Source organism: Dreissena polymorpha, chromosome 8 (assembly GCF_020536995.1).
Source record: "Dreissena polymorpha isolate Duluth1 chromosome 8, UMN_Dpol_1.0, whole genome shotgun sequence".
Classification (NCBI taxonomy): domain Eukaryota; kingdom Metazoa; phylum Mollusca; class Bivalvia; order Myida; family Dreissenidae; genus Dreissena; species Dreissena polymorpha.
Genome location: NC_068362.1, coordinates 103653370 through 103669885, shown reverse-complemented (window position 1 = coordinate 103669885; position 16516 = coordinate 103653370). Strand labels below are relative to the sequence as shown.

At 35.6% G+C, this 16516-nt stretch overlaps 1 protein-coding gene across 4 annotated transcripts in view; it reads right to left on the bottom strand.

Annotated features, from left to right (window-relative positions):
• Window positions 1-16516, bottom strand: part of LOC127841417 (histone-lysine N-methyltransferase PRDM9-like) — a 209716-nt gene that overhangs the window by 160092 nt on the left and 33108 nt on the right. For 3 of the 4 annotated variants that reach the window (XM_052370237.1, XM_052370234.1, XM_052370236.1), the window contains exon 1: window positions 2412-2525. The exons of the other annotated variant lie outside the window; for it this stretch is intronic. The gene's annotated coding sequence lies outside the window, so the exon portion shown is untranslated. Of the gene's footprint in view, window positions 1-2411; window positions 2526-16516 lie in introns of those variants that run through there. 4 annotated transcript variants of the gene reach the window in all.

The window sequence follows — 16516 nt, the reverse complement described above, 5'->3', positions numbered from 1 at the left end:
ACAATTTGCAATCAGGCATGTCAAATGAATTGTTGATATTAAAAATGATAGTTCCCAGGCAGCTCTAGACGTTTTTTTCTGTATTTCTAGTACTAGTATTTATTCATAAAATGTATGCCACAATTAAAAAGCACACTCTGTTTAGAGACCATTGTGTTGTCTCATTGTGTAATGATGACTTTGAGTAATACTTGTCTATCTATCTATCTATACTGTCTAACTCCCCTTGCGGGTATTATTGACCGGTGCGCAGTCAGTGCAAAATAAAAGTGTTAAAAGTGAATAAGTGAGAAAGATAAACGTATGTTCGATTAATCATGCATGGTGAAGTGATTTAAGGTTAAAGCTCATTGCGTGATGATGACTTTGAGTAATACATTGTTCATTAAACAATATCTACTAAGTTGTTTTTAAGTATCAGATTTCTTGTTTATTATATAAATGAATGTTAATTTTTGCTTAAATATAAATGTGCATAATGCAGTGCCAGTAGCACACTACGCAATATTTTTATTACAAAAGAGTGTGTTGTACACTTGAACTTATACCTATAATTAATAATCCTTGCCTAAAAATTCTTTTGACCCACCTGAGACCATGTTGTGTATTACCATTATTATTTTGCAAATTATGCTGACACTTTGAAAAAATTGCAAATAAGCGAAAAGCAGAAGTTTAGTCTTGTCAACTGTCTCTGATTAATTTTTTGAAGACCATATAAGAAGCGAAAGTGTAGGATACGGTATTTATTTTATTTGATGACTGCTAGTTATTATTTCTTCATAGAAGGCGTACTGGATGAGTGGAGTATTTTTTTTGGTTCTACATCTTTGATGAAGTCAACTCATTGACATTTAGTGCCATGACTGAGCGTGTTTTTTAACTAACAAATGCGTGGTAGGATCTTACCGAATTTATGCAAACTCATAACAGTGTGTCTAATACTACATGTGTTGAGTGCACAGAAACAAGGGCGAGAAGATAAGGGTATAAATGAACATGATACTGAATGTGTTATTTTGTTTATAAGCTTGAACATACATGTACAAAAACTTGACTTTGATCAATTGGGATGTACATGCAGTTTATTAATCGGGTTGTTATTTTACAATCATATTCATGTGGAAACTGCCTCATTCACATGCAATACGCAGCTGCTGTCTATATGTTTAATGCCACATTCCATAATGACTGAATATCTTTACTTTCAAAAAATGAAAATGAATTAAATGAAATGAAAATAAACAAAATAATGTAATTAAATTCAGGTGAAAAATATTTGATTATATTTTATTTAAATATGGTTTGGTAAATTATTAACTGGTAAAACAATTCTTGTTGATAACAGTAAATTCGTGATAATAAGTATTTTGTTGTTTATTTTTTGTCTCACACATAAAGTGACAGGTACACTCATATATTTAGCGTAAAGCTTATGATGTGGGTCTTCATCATAAACCTAAATTTTTGCTACTAGTATTTTCTCCTTAGCACCAACCTAGTAATGTTCAATCTGTGTATGCCATAAGCGATAGTTTTTACCAACTGTTAATTCCTGAGGATTCAGAAAAATACAATAAGTTTTTCATTTCATGACATAAGCTCTAACAGTGTGGAAGATATGCAAAGAGTATTGTGTCCAAAGCCAAAGGTGATATTTCTGGTCTGTGTAATTTTGCGCAGTGAATGAGGTCTTTGCACTTCTTTCAAGATAGACGCAAACACTCCTGCAAGCATTGTTGCATTTATATGTTTATTAACATTAATTAAGTACAAAAAGTTTTTCATTTACATATGCAGGGGATACATTTACAATGTCGATGATTTAGACATGGGACCAAAATAATGAAGTACGGCACCATTCTTTTTTATGCTTAAGTTAAATAAAATCGTTTTAGAAATAATCTCGCCCTAAAACATAAATGGCATCCCTGCATATGGAAAACATCAATAAAACACAGTTTCGCAAGATTTTTTTTTTTTTAAATTCTAACATTGTTTTGAAAAATGGAAACAAAAAAAGAAATACATGTTTAAGAGTTTGAAAACAGTACAAGGGGTTACTATACAAAAAGCATAGCTTCATAAATTTGTTTAAGATTTGAACAAATTATATTTTATTGCTTTGCTAAATTACATATTGTTTTGTAAAGAAATTGAATGTTTTGTTGCATGATAATGTGCAGACATATATTACCCGTGTTATCTTTAACACACATCAAATAAGCTTTTGCCCGTAAATTAGGTAGCACCTATTATCATATTATCAGTGGCTCGAACTGGTAGTGGGACGAAACGACCATAACTCGTTGTTATCTACGTCTCTGCGTTATTTGCAAAGAGTGATTAGTGTTTATATATTAAATTCTTATTGAATTATTTATTGAGAATACACCAGAAATGACCCGTACCTATATGCAGGCAGTAGTACCACTATTAAACAGTAAGGATTTCAAATTGCAAGCCGCCTTTCGAATTGATGAACAAATGAATTGCCAATTTTGGGAATGTTTACATTTAACCGGAAGCAGTATTTCTAAATGGGTAAATACGGTCACCTTTCAAAACGGTAGTAACACGCTGTCTGGTTCCCGCGGTAAAAGTAAGATGAAATATATACATATTTTAGTTTTCAGCGAATTAAACGTAAAAGCATCAGCTGCTACAAAATATAAGTAAATGAATGTGAATTGACATATATTTTCTTCTACCAACATTTAAAACAATTGTTCGAACATGAATATATAATAATATGATTTTAGGCGCTACCTAATTTGCGGGCAACAGCTTAAATATGTCTATTTTAGTTTGCATATTGATTAGAAATAAAAGTCTGCACATTTTAGTTGAACAAAACATTTAAACGAAACCCTGCAAGCCCCAAAAAATTAGTTTTAGACAAATGAACCCAAAACAATTTTTAAGATTTAGGTAATAGATATTGCAATCACTTGTCTTGTTTTAAAACGTTTGAATATCAAGTTTTATGGTTGTTCACTTTTTAAATAAACAATATTTGAAATTTCAATCGTAACAATCTCTTGAAAAGAGGAAAGTAACTGGGTTTGAAGAAAAAATAAATGTTCAAATATCAGGATAAATGTTATTATAAATTATTGGGCATCTTTAAATCACTTCAATAGCAACATATATTTCATATATCTTTACATGAATCCATTTACAGCAGTGTGACATCCATGCTTGCATCTAGACCCTGCGAGAAACGAATAACTTAATGACATTTTTTCACAAACATGCATATGCGAAGTTGTTGTCCACCGAAAAAGAAAATTATTTCTAAATAGTGTTTTTCCCAGTAGGGCAAATGAGCATGGTTAAGAAAATTCAAAAAGCGCATATTTTAACGCGCAGTTTAGCCATAAAGGGCAAACCGTTCCGTCACGTGAAAACCTGGTTTTTTCGAGGAACATTTAAACTCATACATGTATAAAAAACACATTCAAGTGTAAGTGATCTATTTAATTTACATGTATTTAATCAATATTAATATGTTGCCTTGCATTATAATCCATTTCATTTCCATGCTCTTTCAGTACAGCATGACAAACGTAATAAAGCAATATATGCACACGAATCTGATTATACACAGATTCACTAACATATCAATGAAACCATGTTTGTCTTATCCCATTTTGTAACGATAATCTTGTCAAATGTTTTAACCTCGCGATTAAACTAAATGCCAATTTGGTAACAGTGTAACACTCGTTTCCGTGACATACATCCAGTGTGTAGGAGTGCGTTTCACTAAGCTAAATAATTTCCGTAAATATTTGCGTACGCAAATCTTGTTCTCAAAAACGCATTTCACTAAACAGCGTACATTAACGCAATGCGTAAATTCTGTCGTAAATTTACGCCAGATATGTACTTCGCGTAAATCAGAAAAAATGGCATAACGCCAATCTGTCATGGTTCCGTTGCTGAAGCGTTAGCAGTACGCGAGATTCGTCCTCGAATAATCCGACCACGAATCGACCCCTTAAATTATCTAATGCCTCAGTCTAAAATTATCCGGCGGTTTTCCGCTCATCGTGCTGGCGCCGGCCGATGATCGCACGCACATCGGGTCATTTTGTAGCATCGGGCGGCGTCCGGATTAATTTTTTATATCACAGTTTGTTTTACCCGACATCGGGCCCGGGAATAAATCGAGTTGAGATCGAAAGAAGATCGGACGAGCAGCGAACGGTTATCGCCCGGCGTGCGCCCGACATCGGATTCATTGTACGTGTATCATGACGAGCATCGTCCGGCGTCCATCGGGCATCGTGCGGCCGGCCGATGTATATGCCTTTGGAAAATAGCTTTATTTTTGCCGATACACGTTCAATGAATCCGATGTCGGGCGATCGCCGGGCAATAACCGTGCGTTGATCGTCCGATCTTGTTTTGATCTCAACTCGATTCCTTCCCAGGCCCGACGTCGGGTAAAATTTTTAGTGAGACTTAAAATTAATCCGGACGCCGCCCGATGCTACAAATTGGCCTGTTTTCCGTGCGATCATCGGCCGGTCGCCAGCACGATGAGCGGAAAAATACGTTGGACGCTGATGGGACGGAGATCGGTGTCTATTTGTGACTGAGGTATAAGCGAAAAAAGAAATTGTTGAAAGGTATCGTCTGTCGCCGGAGGGTATTATAAAGGAGGTTTTGGCATGACGTCACAAGCGGGGTTTTCCGTTACTAAAAATAGATTGGCCGTCACACCTCTCGATCGCGGGCATTTACATATTAGCAGAGTAAAGGTCGTCGGTAGACTAAATACTGACAATTTCACAAAGCAAAAATATAAATACCCGTTTTCTTTCTTAAAGTTAGACGTTAATAAATGATATTTCAAGAATTATAAAACAAATAACAATTTGATTATAATTATAAGTGGTGTGGATGCGATAGTGTTATTTTTTATCAGCGATTGAAATTAAGTGTAAGAGGTGCATTAAATCAGTTATAAAACAAAACCCTAAAAAAGCGCATTACATTACAATCTTGAAACATAGTTTTTATTTTAATTTACATTTTCGTTTCGTTTACTTTGAATAAAAACGTAAACGAATTTGAACAAACAAATAAAAAAACGTACATCCGGGACCTGCATATTTTGTAAATTGAACTGTCTTTGCATGTTCATGAATTTTGAAAATTCTTTACTAGTGATAATGATCGTTACAAATCTAGCATTTTATTATACCATAAATATATACATTTAATTTAAGTTACGCAAGTATTTTATATCCCTATTATGATCAAACGTGATTGCTTGTTTTCATGATGATGTTTCAAAACTGCAGTATACAGAATTGTATTGATACGCAGATTTTTGAGTTGCGAATATATGTTCACTAAAAAATGCAATTTCAGTCTAGCAAAAATTCATCACACGTTATACTTTTACCACCAGCAACAGTTATAAGCTCCAAAAATGAAAAATATACAAACGATAAAGAATAAATACATGTTTTCAGATTTAACACTGAAGCTTAAATTTAGCAATGACACTACATGCTTAAATTGTATCAGTTTTATTTCAAAAAGGGGCTTCAAAAAAATTGATCGATCATCAGTTACTAAAAATTTTATATCTATATTATTGTCTGAATTTTCTTTTTTTTCTTGATTTTTTGTGTTGATATGATTGATCTGAGGCTTTGCATGTTCAACCACTTACGCGTCCATTCTATAACGCTTTACCAGGCTTTTCGTTTGTCCGAACCGGTGAGGGAAACGGACAGATCACCCATCGAGCACGTCAAACTTGTTTTCATACTCGGAAACGAGCGTTTCAAACTCGTTTTTTGACCAATTCGTTTTCTTTTTCTTCGTTTTCACGTCCATGGTAACGATTGTTTACAGCGAGTATATACGATCTAGTCAAATATTTATTAATATAAAATGTGTAAAAAACTTATTAAACATATATTTTTATATAAATTAAAATAAAAGTTAAGAAGAACATATGTCGAATAATGCTAAATAAACCAGATATTTAATTCTGAAATCGAAAAAGGCTGTACAGACGAATTCGCCAGCATTTATATCATGCATGCACGATGTGAATCTAAATTTAGTTTCACAGATCATTTTAATTTCTTGCAACGATATCTATTCATTCGACACACGAACACTAACTAAACAGACGAATGCTTCGGTTATTGTAGGAAAATATATACGAAATACATTCGTCACAATCGGCTCGGGGCGCTAATTTGTCTTTGCTGCATGTTATGAAATTCGTCTTCAATGTATAATTTGTATTGCCTATTTTGTGTTATTGTGACCTGACCTTTGTAAGTGTCCAATAAAATTCAAATAAAATTTCCCGCGGCTGATACGAATGAATACACTTCTGATTTGAGTATACCACCAGAACATTGGAAACATATCCGCGTCTTTGTAACACTGTTTTACTGCATGAAACAATTTTATCTCTAATGAAAAGGCTTAATAGATAGAACAGTTTTACACTCAATTCTCGACATCAACGCAGTTTGCGCGTGCACCTTTTATTTTCAGAGGATTGCTAGCGCCAGTATCAGGGTCAAATCGCGGCCAGTGAAATAATCGTTATATAATATAGACGCTATCGCGTGAACTAGGTGAAGTGTTTGGGTTATCTGGAAGCAGAAATAAATCACGTTCTCGGGTTAACCTTCTTAAAGGGTCAATCTCAGCATGTTATCTCATTAACAGCTACAGACCATTATTGTATTGCTGATAAGCGCTGCAGTCTATCTGACTCAAGAATCTGGCATATACCCTGGACTGTGGAATTTTCTTTAGACCAGAATTATGTTAAATGAAAATATTTAGCGATATAATTATGGTATGTACATACTAGATTCTTAATGTGTTTTCAACAATACAATGATAAATATTATTTCTGATTAATTTAACAATAATTATTCCACCATATTGACTAATGTATTAATAATGAGCGCGATGATTCTCGATACTGTTAATAATCGAATCAAATAGCAATGACCGACAAACCACTATAACAGGTTTGTTCGAAGAACGCGCCGATAAATACGGATACTTCGCGTGTGACCGGTTGACTCATGTTTTAATTTCACTTCCATTCTTCTTTTGGTTTTCTGTTTTGTATCTATAGGTTTATGGCCAGCAATATGTAGTAATGTAAAATAAGCCGCGAAAACTCCGTGTAACTACCCGAACTGCGTGTGATGCAGCTAAGAATTGCAAAGAAAAAGACATTCGCTATCCTTGATCTCATTCATTGAACTATCAACGCCGTATATCTTTTTTAAAGATATTTCTTCTTAGCCCTATTTGCGCTTTGGCCCCGGTCAATTTCCTGAATCTAAGGTGTATGGCCTAAAACAAATAGTTTTGTGACTCCATAAGCTGAAATGTAAGTATAAATGGTCAATATTCTAGCAATTTCACTTGTTTTCAGTAATTGTAAACTTAATGACCCGGCCTTTAGTCAACATTCTGCACATGCTCATTGAGAAGTAAACACATGTACTTCCTGCTTGAAGCAGTAGGCATTTGACATATTTAAACGGTGGGTTTAAATAAGTTAGCAGTGCAAAAAAGTTCAACGGTAATGACCCATTTTGTTTGGCTCAGTTTAAAAGCATTTGCTGTGATAGTGCAAAGCATGTTGTCGACTGAGTGCGTATTCTTACCCGGAAAGATAAATGTGATTGCCGGGTTTATCTAAAAAAAATTTTTTTACGTGCAAGTTCCTAGACCCCCGAAAAGGTCTATTTTATCCCAGATATCAATTTAAAGAGCATTTTCTGCGTTGTTTTGTGCTTTATTTTCAAGCTGTTGATGATCTGCACTGAATATTGTTTGAATCTATTTTCAGGTTGTGACTGAAGGCCTTGTTTTTAGGGTGTTTTGCAGACCAGTGGTTGTCGGCCTGGGGATTTTCAAGAAAAACTGTAGACTTCCCCCTAATAATACCGGTACAAAATTGGACCGGCTATTTAAAAAAAAATATATCGCGAGATTGTTCGAGGTTCAGAGGAAGTAATCTGTGTACCATTTTCGGTTTATTTTCCCGAACTTGTTGACAGCTGACAGTTAAGAATAAAAGCTCGTTCTAGTCAAATAAGATTCAGAATACATATGCAACTTGAATACTACATGAAACGTAATATCGTCGCGTTACTTAAAAGTGGAAATTCTTGATTTAAGAGCATGTGAATCTTTGTTTTTGATCTTGTTATCAACGGAATGATAGAGAGATTAAAAAATAATCTGGGAAACGCCGCGCGCGAACCATAACATAACGTCAAGTCACGAACAGCGCTACCGATTGGCTTCGCGTTATCCAATTAAAATCGCCGATACATGAACCTATACCTGTTGTATATTATAGTCAACGGAGTCAACGTTTACATTCAACGAGGAATCAGTTAAGGGTAAAACTGCTTTATGAGAGAGAATGGTAAAGGCGTCACGAATTCTGACAAGTAAACAGTAGGGTGTCGTTATTGAAATACCGCGAGAATACTGCGAGAACACAGATGCCGACTATAATGTTTAAAACAAATATTATTTTTGAACAAGCGTGTGTGACTTGTCAGGATAACAATATGATATCGAAAAGATCAACGCAAATAAATTCGAAAGAAATCGGAGATTCAGGCAGTACATTTTAGACGGGTTATGTTTAGGAAAATTGTGTTTGGTATAGACTGTCACTTTGTGCAGTGAACCAGTCTATGGCTTATACCCAATGAAGGCCGGGTGAAAGGAAACAAACGGAGGCAAAACATGGAACAAGATGAGTGTTTAGGGGAGATAAATAGCATCTCGAAAATATATGTCGCGTGGATATTTTATTTTAGATTCATCCCCTATGCCTATTGTTTTGTCTAAATTTCCATATGTATGAATCGGTCAACGCCCGCTACATGGGTTCTTGCCCGTATTACGGTATTTTAACATTATGCAAACGAGGACTTGACAACTTTCTTAGGCCATTATTAGCACACACCAGAAATTGGTTGTGTAAATACACGCAAGTAAAGAATATTAATATGTTTAAACAGAAGAAACAAAATAATAGAATGAAATGTCGCAATCATAATGGAAACAGTGTCCGCCTAGCGACGCTAATCCTTAAACGTGCACCAGGAAAGAATTGTCAGACAGACCCAACATCCCTCGAATTTGAGGTGCGTTTTGCTCAGAATTGCATTAAGTTAATTTGTACCAATATTCTTGATACATGTATTTATTTATCTTCAAATGTAACAAAGAACGATATTGTTTGCTACCGCCGAACAGCTAACAAGACAGCAGCCCAAAAACACTTTCCACATCGACCGCAAGCCGTTTTATCAACTGCTGTAAGTACACGCCTTATGCGACATGAAGATCCATTGAACTATGATATCTCAAGAGTAAGGCATACCTTGTCGCCGTTTTTCGCCACATTTGAGGTATTTGGCGAGAATACACACTCGTCCAAAACTATGTTATGGACTTTGATGTAGATTTGTTTTACCCTTTTTAGTAGCAGCGTTAGTAGCGTTATCCAATGTGTTGATATGTGTTAGCCTTTTCAATTATGTAGAAGCGTGATTTGCGTTATTAATGGGTAATTATGTAAAAGGAACATGTAACATTTTAATGCCACCGTTAAATTTAATATTTCAGCACTATGGAAGGCGCTAAAGGAGCTTTACCCCGCAGTCCAGATGAAAGTATGTGCCTTTTATTGGAGCCAACATGTTCTCAGGCTGATTTACGAAATGGACCTTAAAGCGACTTTCGAGAGGCATGATGCCGTCCTACGTATAGGAAGTTAATGGCTATTTAATTTATGCCCGGAATACAGATACATGTATATATAACTGATTAGTATTTAGTTTTTAAGGGTGGTACCGTTGGTTGAACAAGTGGGCAGCTGGCAAGTGCTACTCCCATTTGCTGGTACATTTACCTCCCAGTGCAGATCCAGGTTTGTTGGGAGTGATCCAGACGGATCCGACGACAAACGTACGTCTAGATGGACGAGTAACTCGACGATTTGTGGAAAACATACGACGAGAGAGATCTGACCACCGAAGAAAAGATCGGAGATCTATGCATATGCTTTCGCGTATAAAATCATCACTTGTCAAGTTTTGTCTTTTGGTACACAGACGACACATTATATCCGAGCAATATAACTCATATGTTAGACATGTTTAAAGTTAACATATTCATGAAATCATGAGTTAACAGATCAGTTTACAATCAATGAGTGTATTTAATTTATTTGTATTGAGTTCTGTTGTTTTTCAGTTTGATTATGACTCTATTATATATTTTTGCTAGTAACATTGTTTTAAATTCATTATAAATGTAATACACGTGTGAAATTTGAATTGAAATGAAATAACCATTTTTAAATTTCAACACAACGATTGTATGATGTTTAGAACATGATATTATATTGTGGTGTGTAAACTGGTCAGCAAATATATCTATATGTGGCAATATTGCATTGTATTTTTAAGACGTGCTTATTCGTTATTATGATGAAGAAAAAAAGATAAAAACATATGCAAACGGCATTAAAATATACCGAAAGTTTGTTTTATTTCTTGCCGCCTGTAACATTCATAGTCCACTTTTCAAAGACACCATACCTGAAGCAAATGACAAAAGAAACAATTTACAAAATGGAATCAACAATAACAACAAAAACATTATTCTGTAATACACAATATCTCATAGCTATAAACAATTTACACAGATGTATTCAAATTAAATGAGGCCGAAAAGACATCTATCTTGCCATTCATTTAAAGATAATTACTTAATAGCGAATAATTGTTTATTTTAATGTCATTAAATGAATTTACTAACACAGCTATAGACTATTCGGAATAGTGACTGTGCTAAATAATTGTACAAATAAGCAAAAAAAATGTGCCTGCCCTTAAGTTAAAACCTGGGACCACTAGAACGGATAGATAACGTGCTACCATTACAAAACGCAGGCTTTGAATTTGAATGCTCGTTTGTCCATAAAACACATAAGAATTACAATTGCGATGAATGGGTTGGCAGCTGGAGAATGTATATTTGATATATGTACGTTTTTGGTAACTTTTTACAAACTAGTATGCCATGGTGATCATAATTATTTGACTGAGGGTAAGTACATCTCATGAGGCCCCAAGAAAGTGATTGTTGCTTTGTTTAATTGTTTTCTTGCCGAATTCAAAAGTATTTCATTAATATCATGGTCTGATAGCAAAATCAACACTTTTTTCCAGGGTTAGATGGTTTACCAGTTCAACGGTACATAAGTATTTATAAATGTACATTGTATTATATGCACACTAATAAATGTGCATTTAATTATATGCACACTATGCAGCTCAAATTAAACATTAAATAAAACGCACAGTTGCAAACCCAAATACTTTATTGGAGATTATAAAAGGTAACTTACGCAATATAACAAGAAGAACCGCCTCATTTAAATAAATACAAAAACACGCTTAGTCGAAGAAAAACACAACATGATCTCGACAAATTCGATAGACAATGACATAACATAAATACCATCGACAAAACCATTATTGAAAGTGAAATCGTTGAAAGCAAGTGTAAGAAGACATTAACCATAAACATCTTGATGGAATACTCCAAAGAGCGAGAGTAAAACAAGTAGAACACAATTGAAACACAACTATAACAATATTTTGCAAACCTTGAAAAAGGTAAAAATGAACACAGCAGTTATCTACTTGTCGTAAATAACACTCAAGTAACCAACATAACATTTAAGTACTCCTCCATCTGCTCTCAATGATAATAAAAACTGTTTATTTAAGATAAAAAGTATCTCTTTAAATGCAAACTATAAAACTCATGTGATATATGAACAAAGGTACGCCATTTTCCTAAGTGAAGTGTACCGTGAATTAAGAGACGGGGATTTTCAAATTGAAGATGGGAAAAGCAGGTAACGAAATGTTTGCGCATAAGGCACTGCAGTTCATATTAAATTATAACAAGAGCACCGCATAACGGGTGCCACGCTCGGCTACGGGTGCAGTTTTGAACAAGAGCACCGCATAACGGGTGTCACGCTCGCTGCGAACGCTTGTCAGAATTTGTTTTTTTAGAGGTCACAGTGACCTTGACCTTTGACCTAGTGACTCAAAATGGGTGTGGCTTGTAGAAGTCATCAAAGTGCATCTACATATGAAGTTTCAAAGTTGTAGGTTGAAGCACTTTGATTTTAGAGGCAATGTTAAGGTTTATGTAAAAGTTTTATATTAGAGGTCATAGTGACCTTGACCTTTGACCTAGTGACAAAAAATGGGTGTGGCATGTAGAACTCATCAAGGTGCAACTACATATGAAGTTTCAAAGTTGTAGGTGGAAGCACTTTGATTTTAGAGCCTGTGTTTAAGTTTGATATAAGAGGTCACAGTGACCTTGACCTTTGACCTAGTGACAAAAAATGGGTGTGGCGTGTAGAACTCATCAAGGTGCCTCTACATAAGAAATTTCAAAGTTGTAGGTGGAAGCGCTTTGATTTTAGAGTTAATGTTAAGGTTTTAGCACGACGCCTACGGCGGACGGCGGACGTCGGACGAGCTGGCTATGACAATAGCTCGGGTTTTCTCCAAAAAGCAGCCTCGCTAATGAATGAAAGCTTGTCAGATTTTTTTTAAGAGGTCACAGTGACCTTGACCTTTGACATAGTGACCATAAATGGGTGTGGCGTGTAGAACTCATCAGAGGTGCATCAGTTGCAAAGTTGTAGGTGTAAACACTTTGATTTTAGAGCCAATGTTAAGTTTTTAGCACGACGCGGACGGCGGAGGTCAGACGGCGGACGAGACGACGAGCTGGCTATGACAATACCTCGGGATATTTCCAAAAACGCCGTGCTAAAAACCAATGGACGAGAATATTAAAATTTCAATTGAATGCAGCTCTAACAAAGCAATGATTTATTGCGTCATATGGTCCTGCAAAATAACGTGCGTCACTGGGTCTCTACTGGTTTCAGAGATGATTTAAAAGTTTCTTGTTTTAGCTCTTTCTTCTCTTACATTCTTATATATCCTCATAAGTCTGTTCACGTTTTTAAGGGACCACTCTGGCTATACAGATAACCAAACAGTCACACCTTACACTCTTTAAAGTCTTCCTCCCAGGGATACATGGATAGCCACACATCTAACACTCTTTAAAGTCTTCCTCCCATGGATACTTGGATAACAACACATCTAACAATTTTGTAAGTCTTCCTCCTATGGATACATGGATTACCACACACCTAACATTTTTTAAAAGTCTTCCTCCCATGGCTACATGGATAACCACACACCTGACACGTTTTTAATCTTCCTCTAGTATGTATCCTCATACGTTTCTTTAAATCACCACTATGGTTACAAGTATAACCAAGCATGTTTCTTCAAATCACCACAATAGTTTCAAGTATAACCAATCATGTTTCTTCAAATCACCACAATGGTTACACGTATAACCAAGCATGATTATTCACATCTACACTATGGTTACTATGGTTACAAGTATAACCAATCATGTTTCTTCATATCACCACTATGATTACAAGTATAACCAAGCATGTTTCTTTAAATCACCACTATGGTTACAAGTATAACCAAGCGAGTTTCTATTAATCACCACTATGATTAAAAGTATAACCAAGCATGCTTCTTCAAATCACCACTTTGATTACCAGTATAACCAAGCATGTTTCTCCAAATCAACACTATGGTTACTATGGTTACAAGTATAATCAAGCATGTTTCTTCACATAACCACTCTGATAACAAATATAACCAAGCATGTTTCTTCAATTTACCAATATGATTACAAGTATAAATATGCATGTTTCTTCAAATCACCACTAAGGTTTAACATGACAAGTATAACCAAGCATGTTTCTTCGAATCACCACTATGTTTACTATGGTAATAAGTATAATCAAGCATGTTTCTTCAAATCACCACTATGGTTACAAGTTTAACCAATCATGTTTCTTCAAATCGCCACTATGGTTACAAGTATAACCAAGCAGGTTTCTTTTAATCACCACTATGGTTACTATGGTTACAAGTATAACCAAGTATGCTTCTTCATGTGTCTCTTCATGCGATCACTCTGGATACATGCCATACACGTAACACTTGGACCGTCTCTCGCCTGTATGTATCATGTGTCTCTTCAAGTTACCACTTAATTTACATGCATAACCACACACCCCACACTTGTACGGTCTCTCGCCTCTATGTATCAACATGTGTCTCTTCAACGAAAAAAATTGTTTACGTGCAAAATCACACTCCTTACACTTGTATGGTCTCTCTCCTGTATGTATCCTCATGAGTCTCTTCAACGAAAAACTTTGTATACATGCAAAATCACACACCTCACACTTGTACTTTCTCTCTCCTGTATGTATCCTCATGTGTCTCTTTAAGTGACCACTCAAGTTACATACATAACCACACACCCCACACCTGTACTTTTTCTTTCCTGTATGTATCCTCATGTGTATCTTCAAGTTTTCATTCCTGTTACATGCAAAACCACACACCCCACACTTGTACGGTCTCTGGCCTGTATGCATCGTCATGTGTGTCTTCAACGAAATACTTTGATTACATGCAAAATCACACTCCTCACACTTAAACGGTCTCTCTCCTGTATGTATCCTCATGTGTGTCTGCAAGTGATCACTCTGTTTAAATAAATAGCCACACACCTTACACTTAAACGGTCTTTCTCCTGTATGTATGCTCATGTGTGTCTTCAAGTGAGCACTCAGTTTACATAAATAGCCACACACCTCACACTTGTATGGTCTTTCTCATGTATGTATCCTCATGTGTGTCTTCAAGGTTTGACTCCTGTTACATGCATAACCACACAACCCACACTTGTGCGGCCTCTTGCCTGTATGTATCGTCATGTGTGTCTTCAACGAACTACTACGTTTAAATGCAAAATCACACTCCTCACACTTAAACGGTCTTTCTTCTGTATGTATCCTCATGTGTGTCTTCAAGTTACCACGTTGTTTATATAAATAGCCACACACCTCACACTTGTACTGTCTTCCTCCTGTATGTATCATCATGTGTGTCTTCAAGTTACACTTCTGGTTACATGCATAACTACACACCTCACACTTGTACTTTCTCTCTCCTGTATGTTTCCTCATGTGTGTCTTCAAGTGACAACTCTGTTTACATAAATAGCCACACACCTCACACTTGAACGGTCTCTCTCCTGTATGTATCCTCATGTGTGTCTTCAATTGACCACTATGCTTACATAAATAGCCACACACATCACACTTGTACGGTCTCTCGCCTGTATGTATCCTCATGTGTGTCTTCAAGTGACTACTCTGTTTACATAAATAGCCACACACCTCACACTTGAACGGTCTCTCTCCTGTATGTATCTTCATGTGTGTCTTCAATTGACCACTATGCTTACATAAATAGCCACACACATCACACGTGTACGGTCTCTCGCCTGTATGTATCCTCATTTGTGTCTTCAATTGACCACTCTGCTTACATAAATAGCCACACACCTCACACTTGTACGGTCTCTCTCCTGTTTGTATCCTCATGTGTATCTTAAGGTGACCACTGTATTTACTGGAATAACTGCAGATGTTTTTCTCTCTGACGAGGCCAAGTTCTCTGGCGAATTCGTCTCCGTACCAGACAAGCAGTTCTGCTCCTGTATCAATAGAAATATGAACAATTTATTGATTTTTTTTGCTTAAGTCTATCTTTATATATGTGGATGTATGTTTGCTTTATACTGTATGTATGTTAAATCATTTAAAAGTCGAAATACATAGTATATATATATATATTTATATATATACAACATTTATTTCTGAAAATGTGCATGCACGTTAGTTTTATTAAATTAAATTATTTGTTAATCTTTATTATCTGAACAAACATTTCTACTGCAATTCAAGATCACTCCAATTATTTACATTTTCTGAAAGAAGAAAAAAAACTTTGCGGTCGTTTTGAAAAAAATATGTGATTTTAGATTCTATTTAATTAGTGATGCAACACTAGAAGACACACTGAAACAGGGTTGTTTACAAAAGTATTTACCTTTTTCTACTTTCAATACTTAAATTTGATGCAAACCTTCTTTTATTGTCATGAAAACCTTGACAACAAATAATCATTATTAGAAGGAAAGAAAAAACTCGAACATATCTTGACGTTTATAAGGTCTTTCTAGGCCTAAGGCTGCTGTATGCAAGGACCTGGAGTGAATCTCAGACCGCACTCAGACTTAAGAAGAAGTTTGTATTATAGCTCCAATGTCCAACTATTTATTTATTACTCAAGGTATTTAATTCACGTGGCAAGAACTGTGGACACATGAACCACTTCAGCTAAGTCTCCTCCTGCGGGCAGTGAACGACATGCTTCCAACCCCCACAAATCTTCAGCGATGGAAGCCGACGGAAGACCCTACT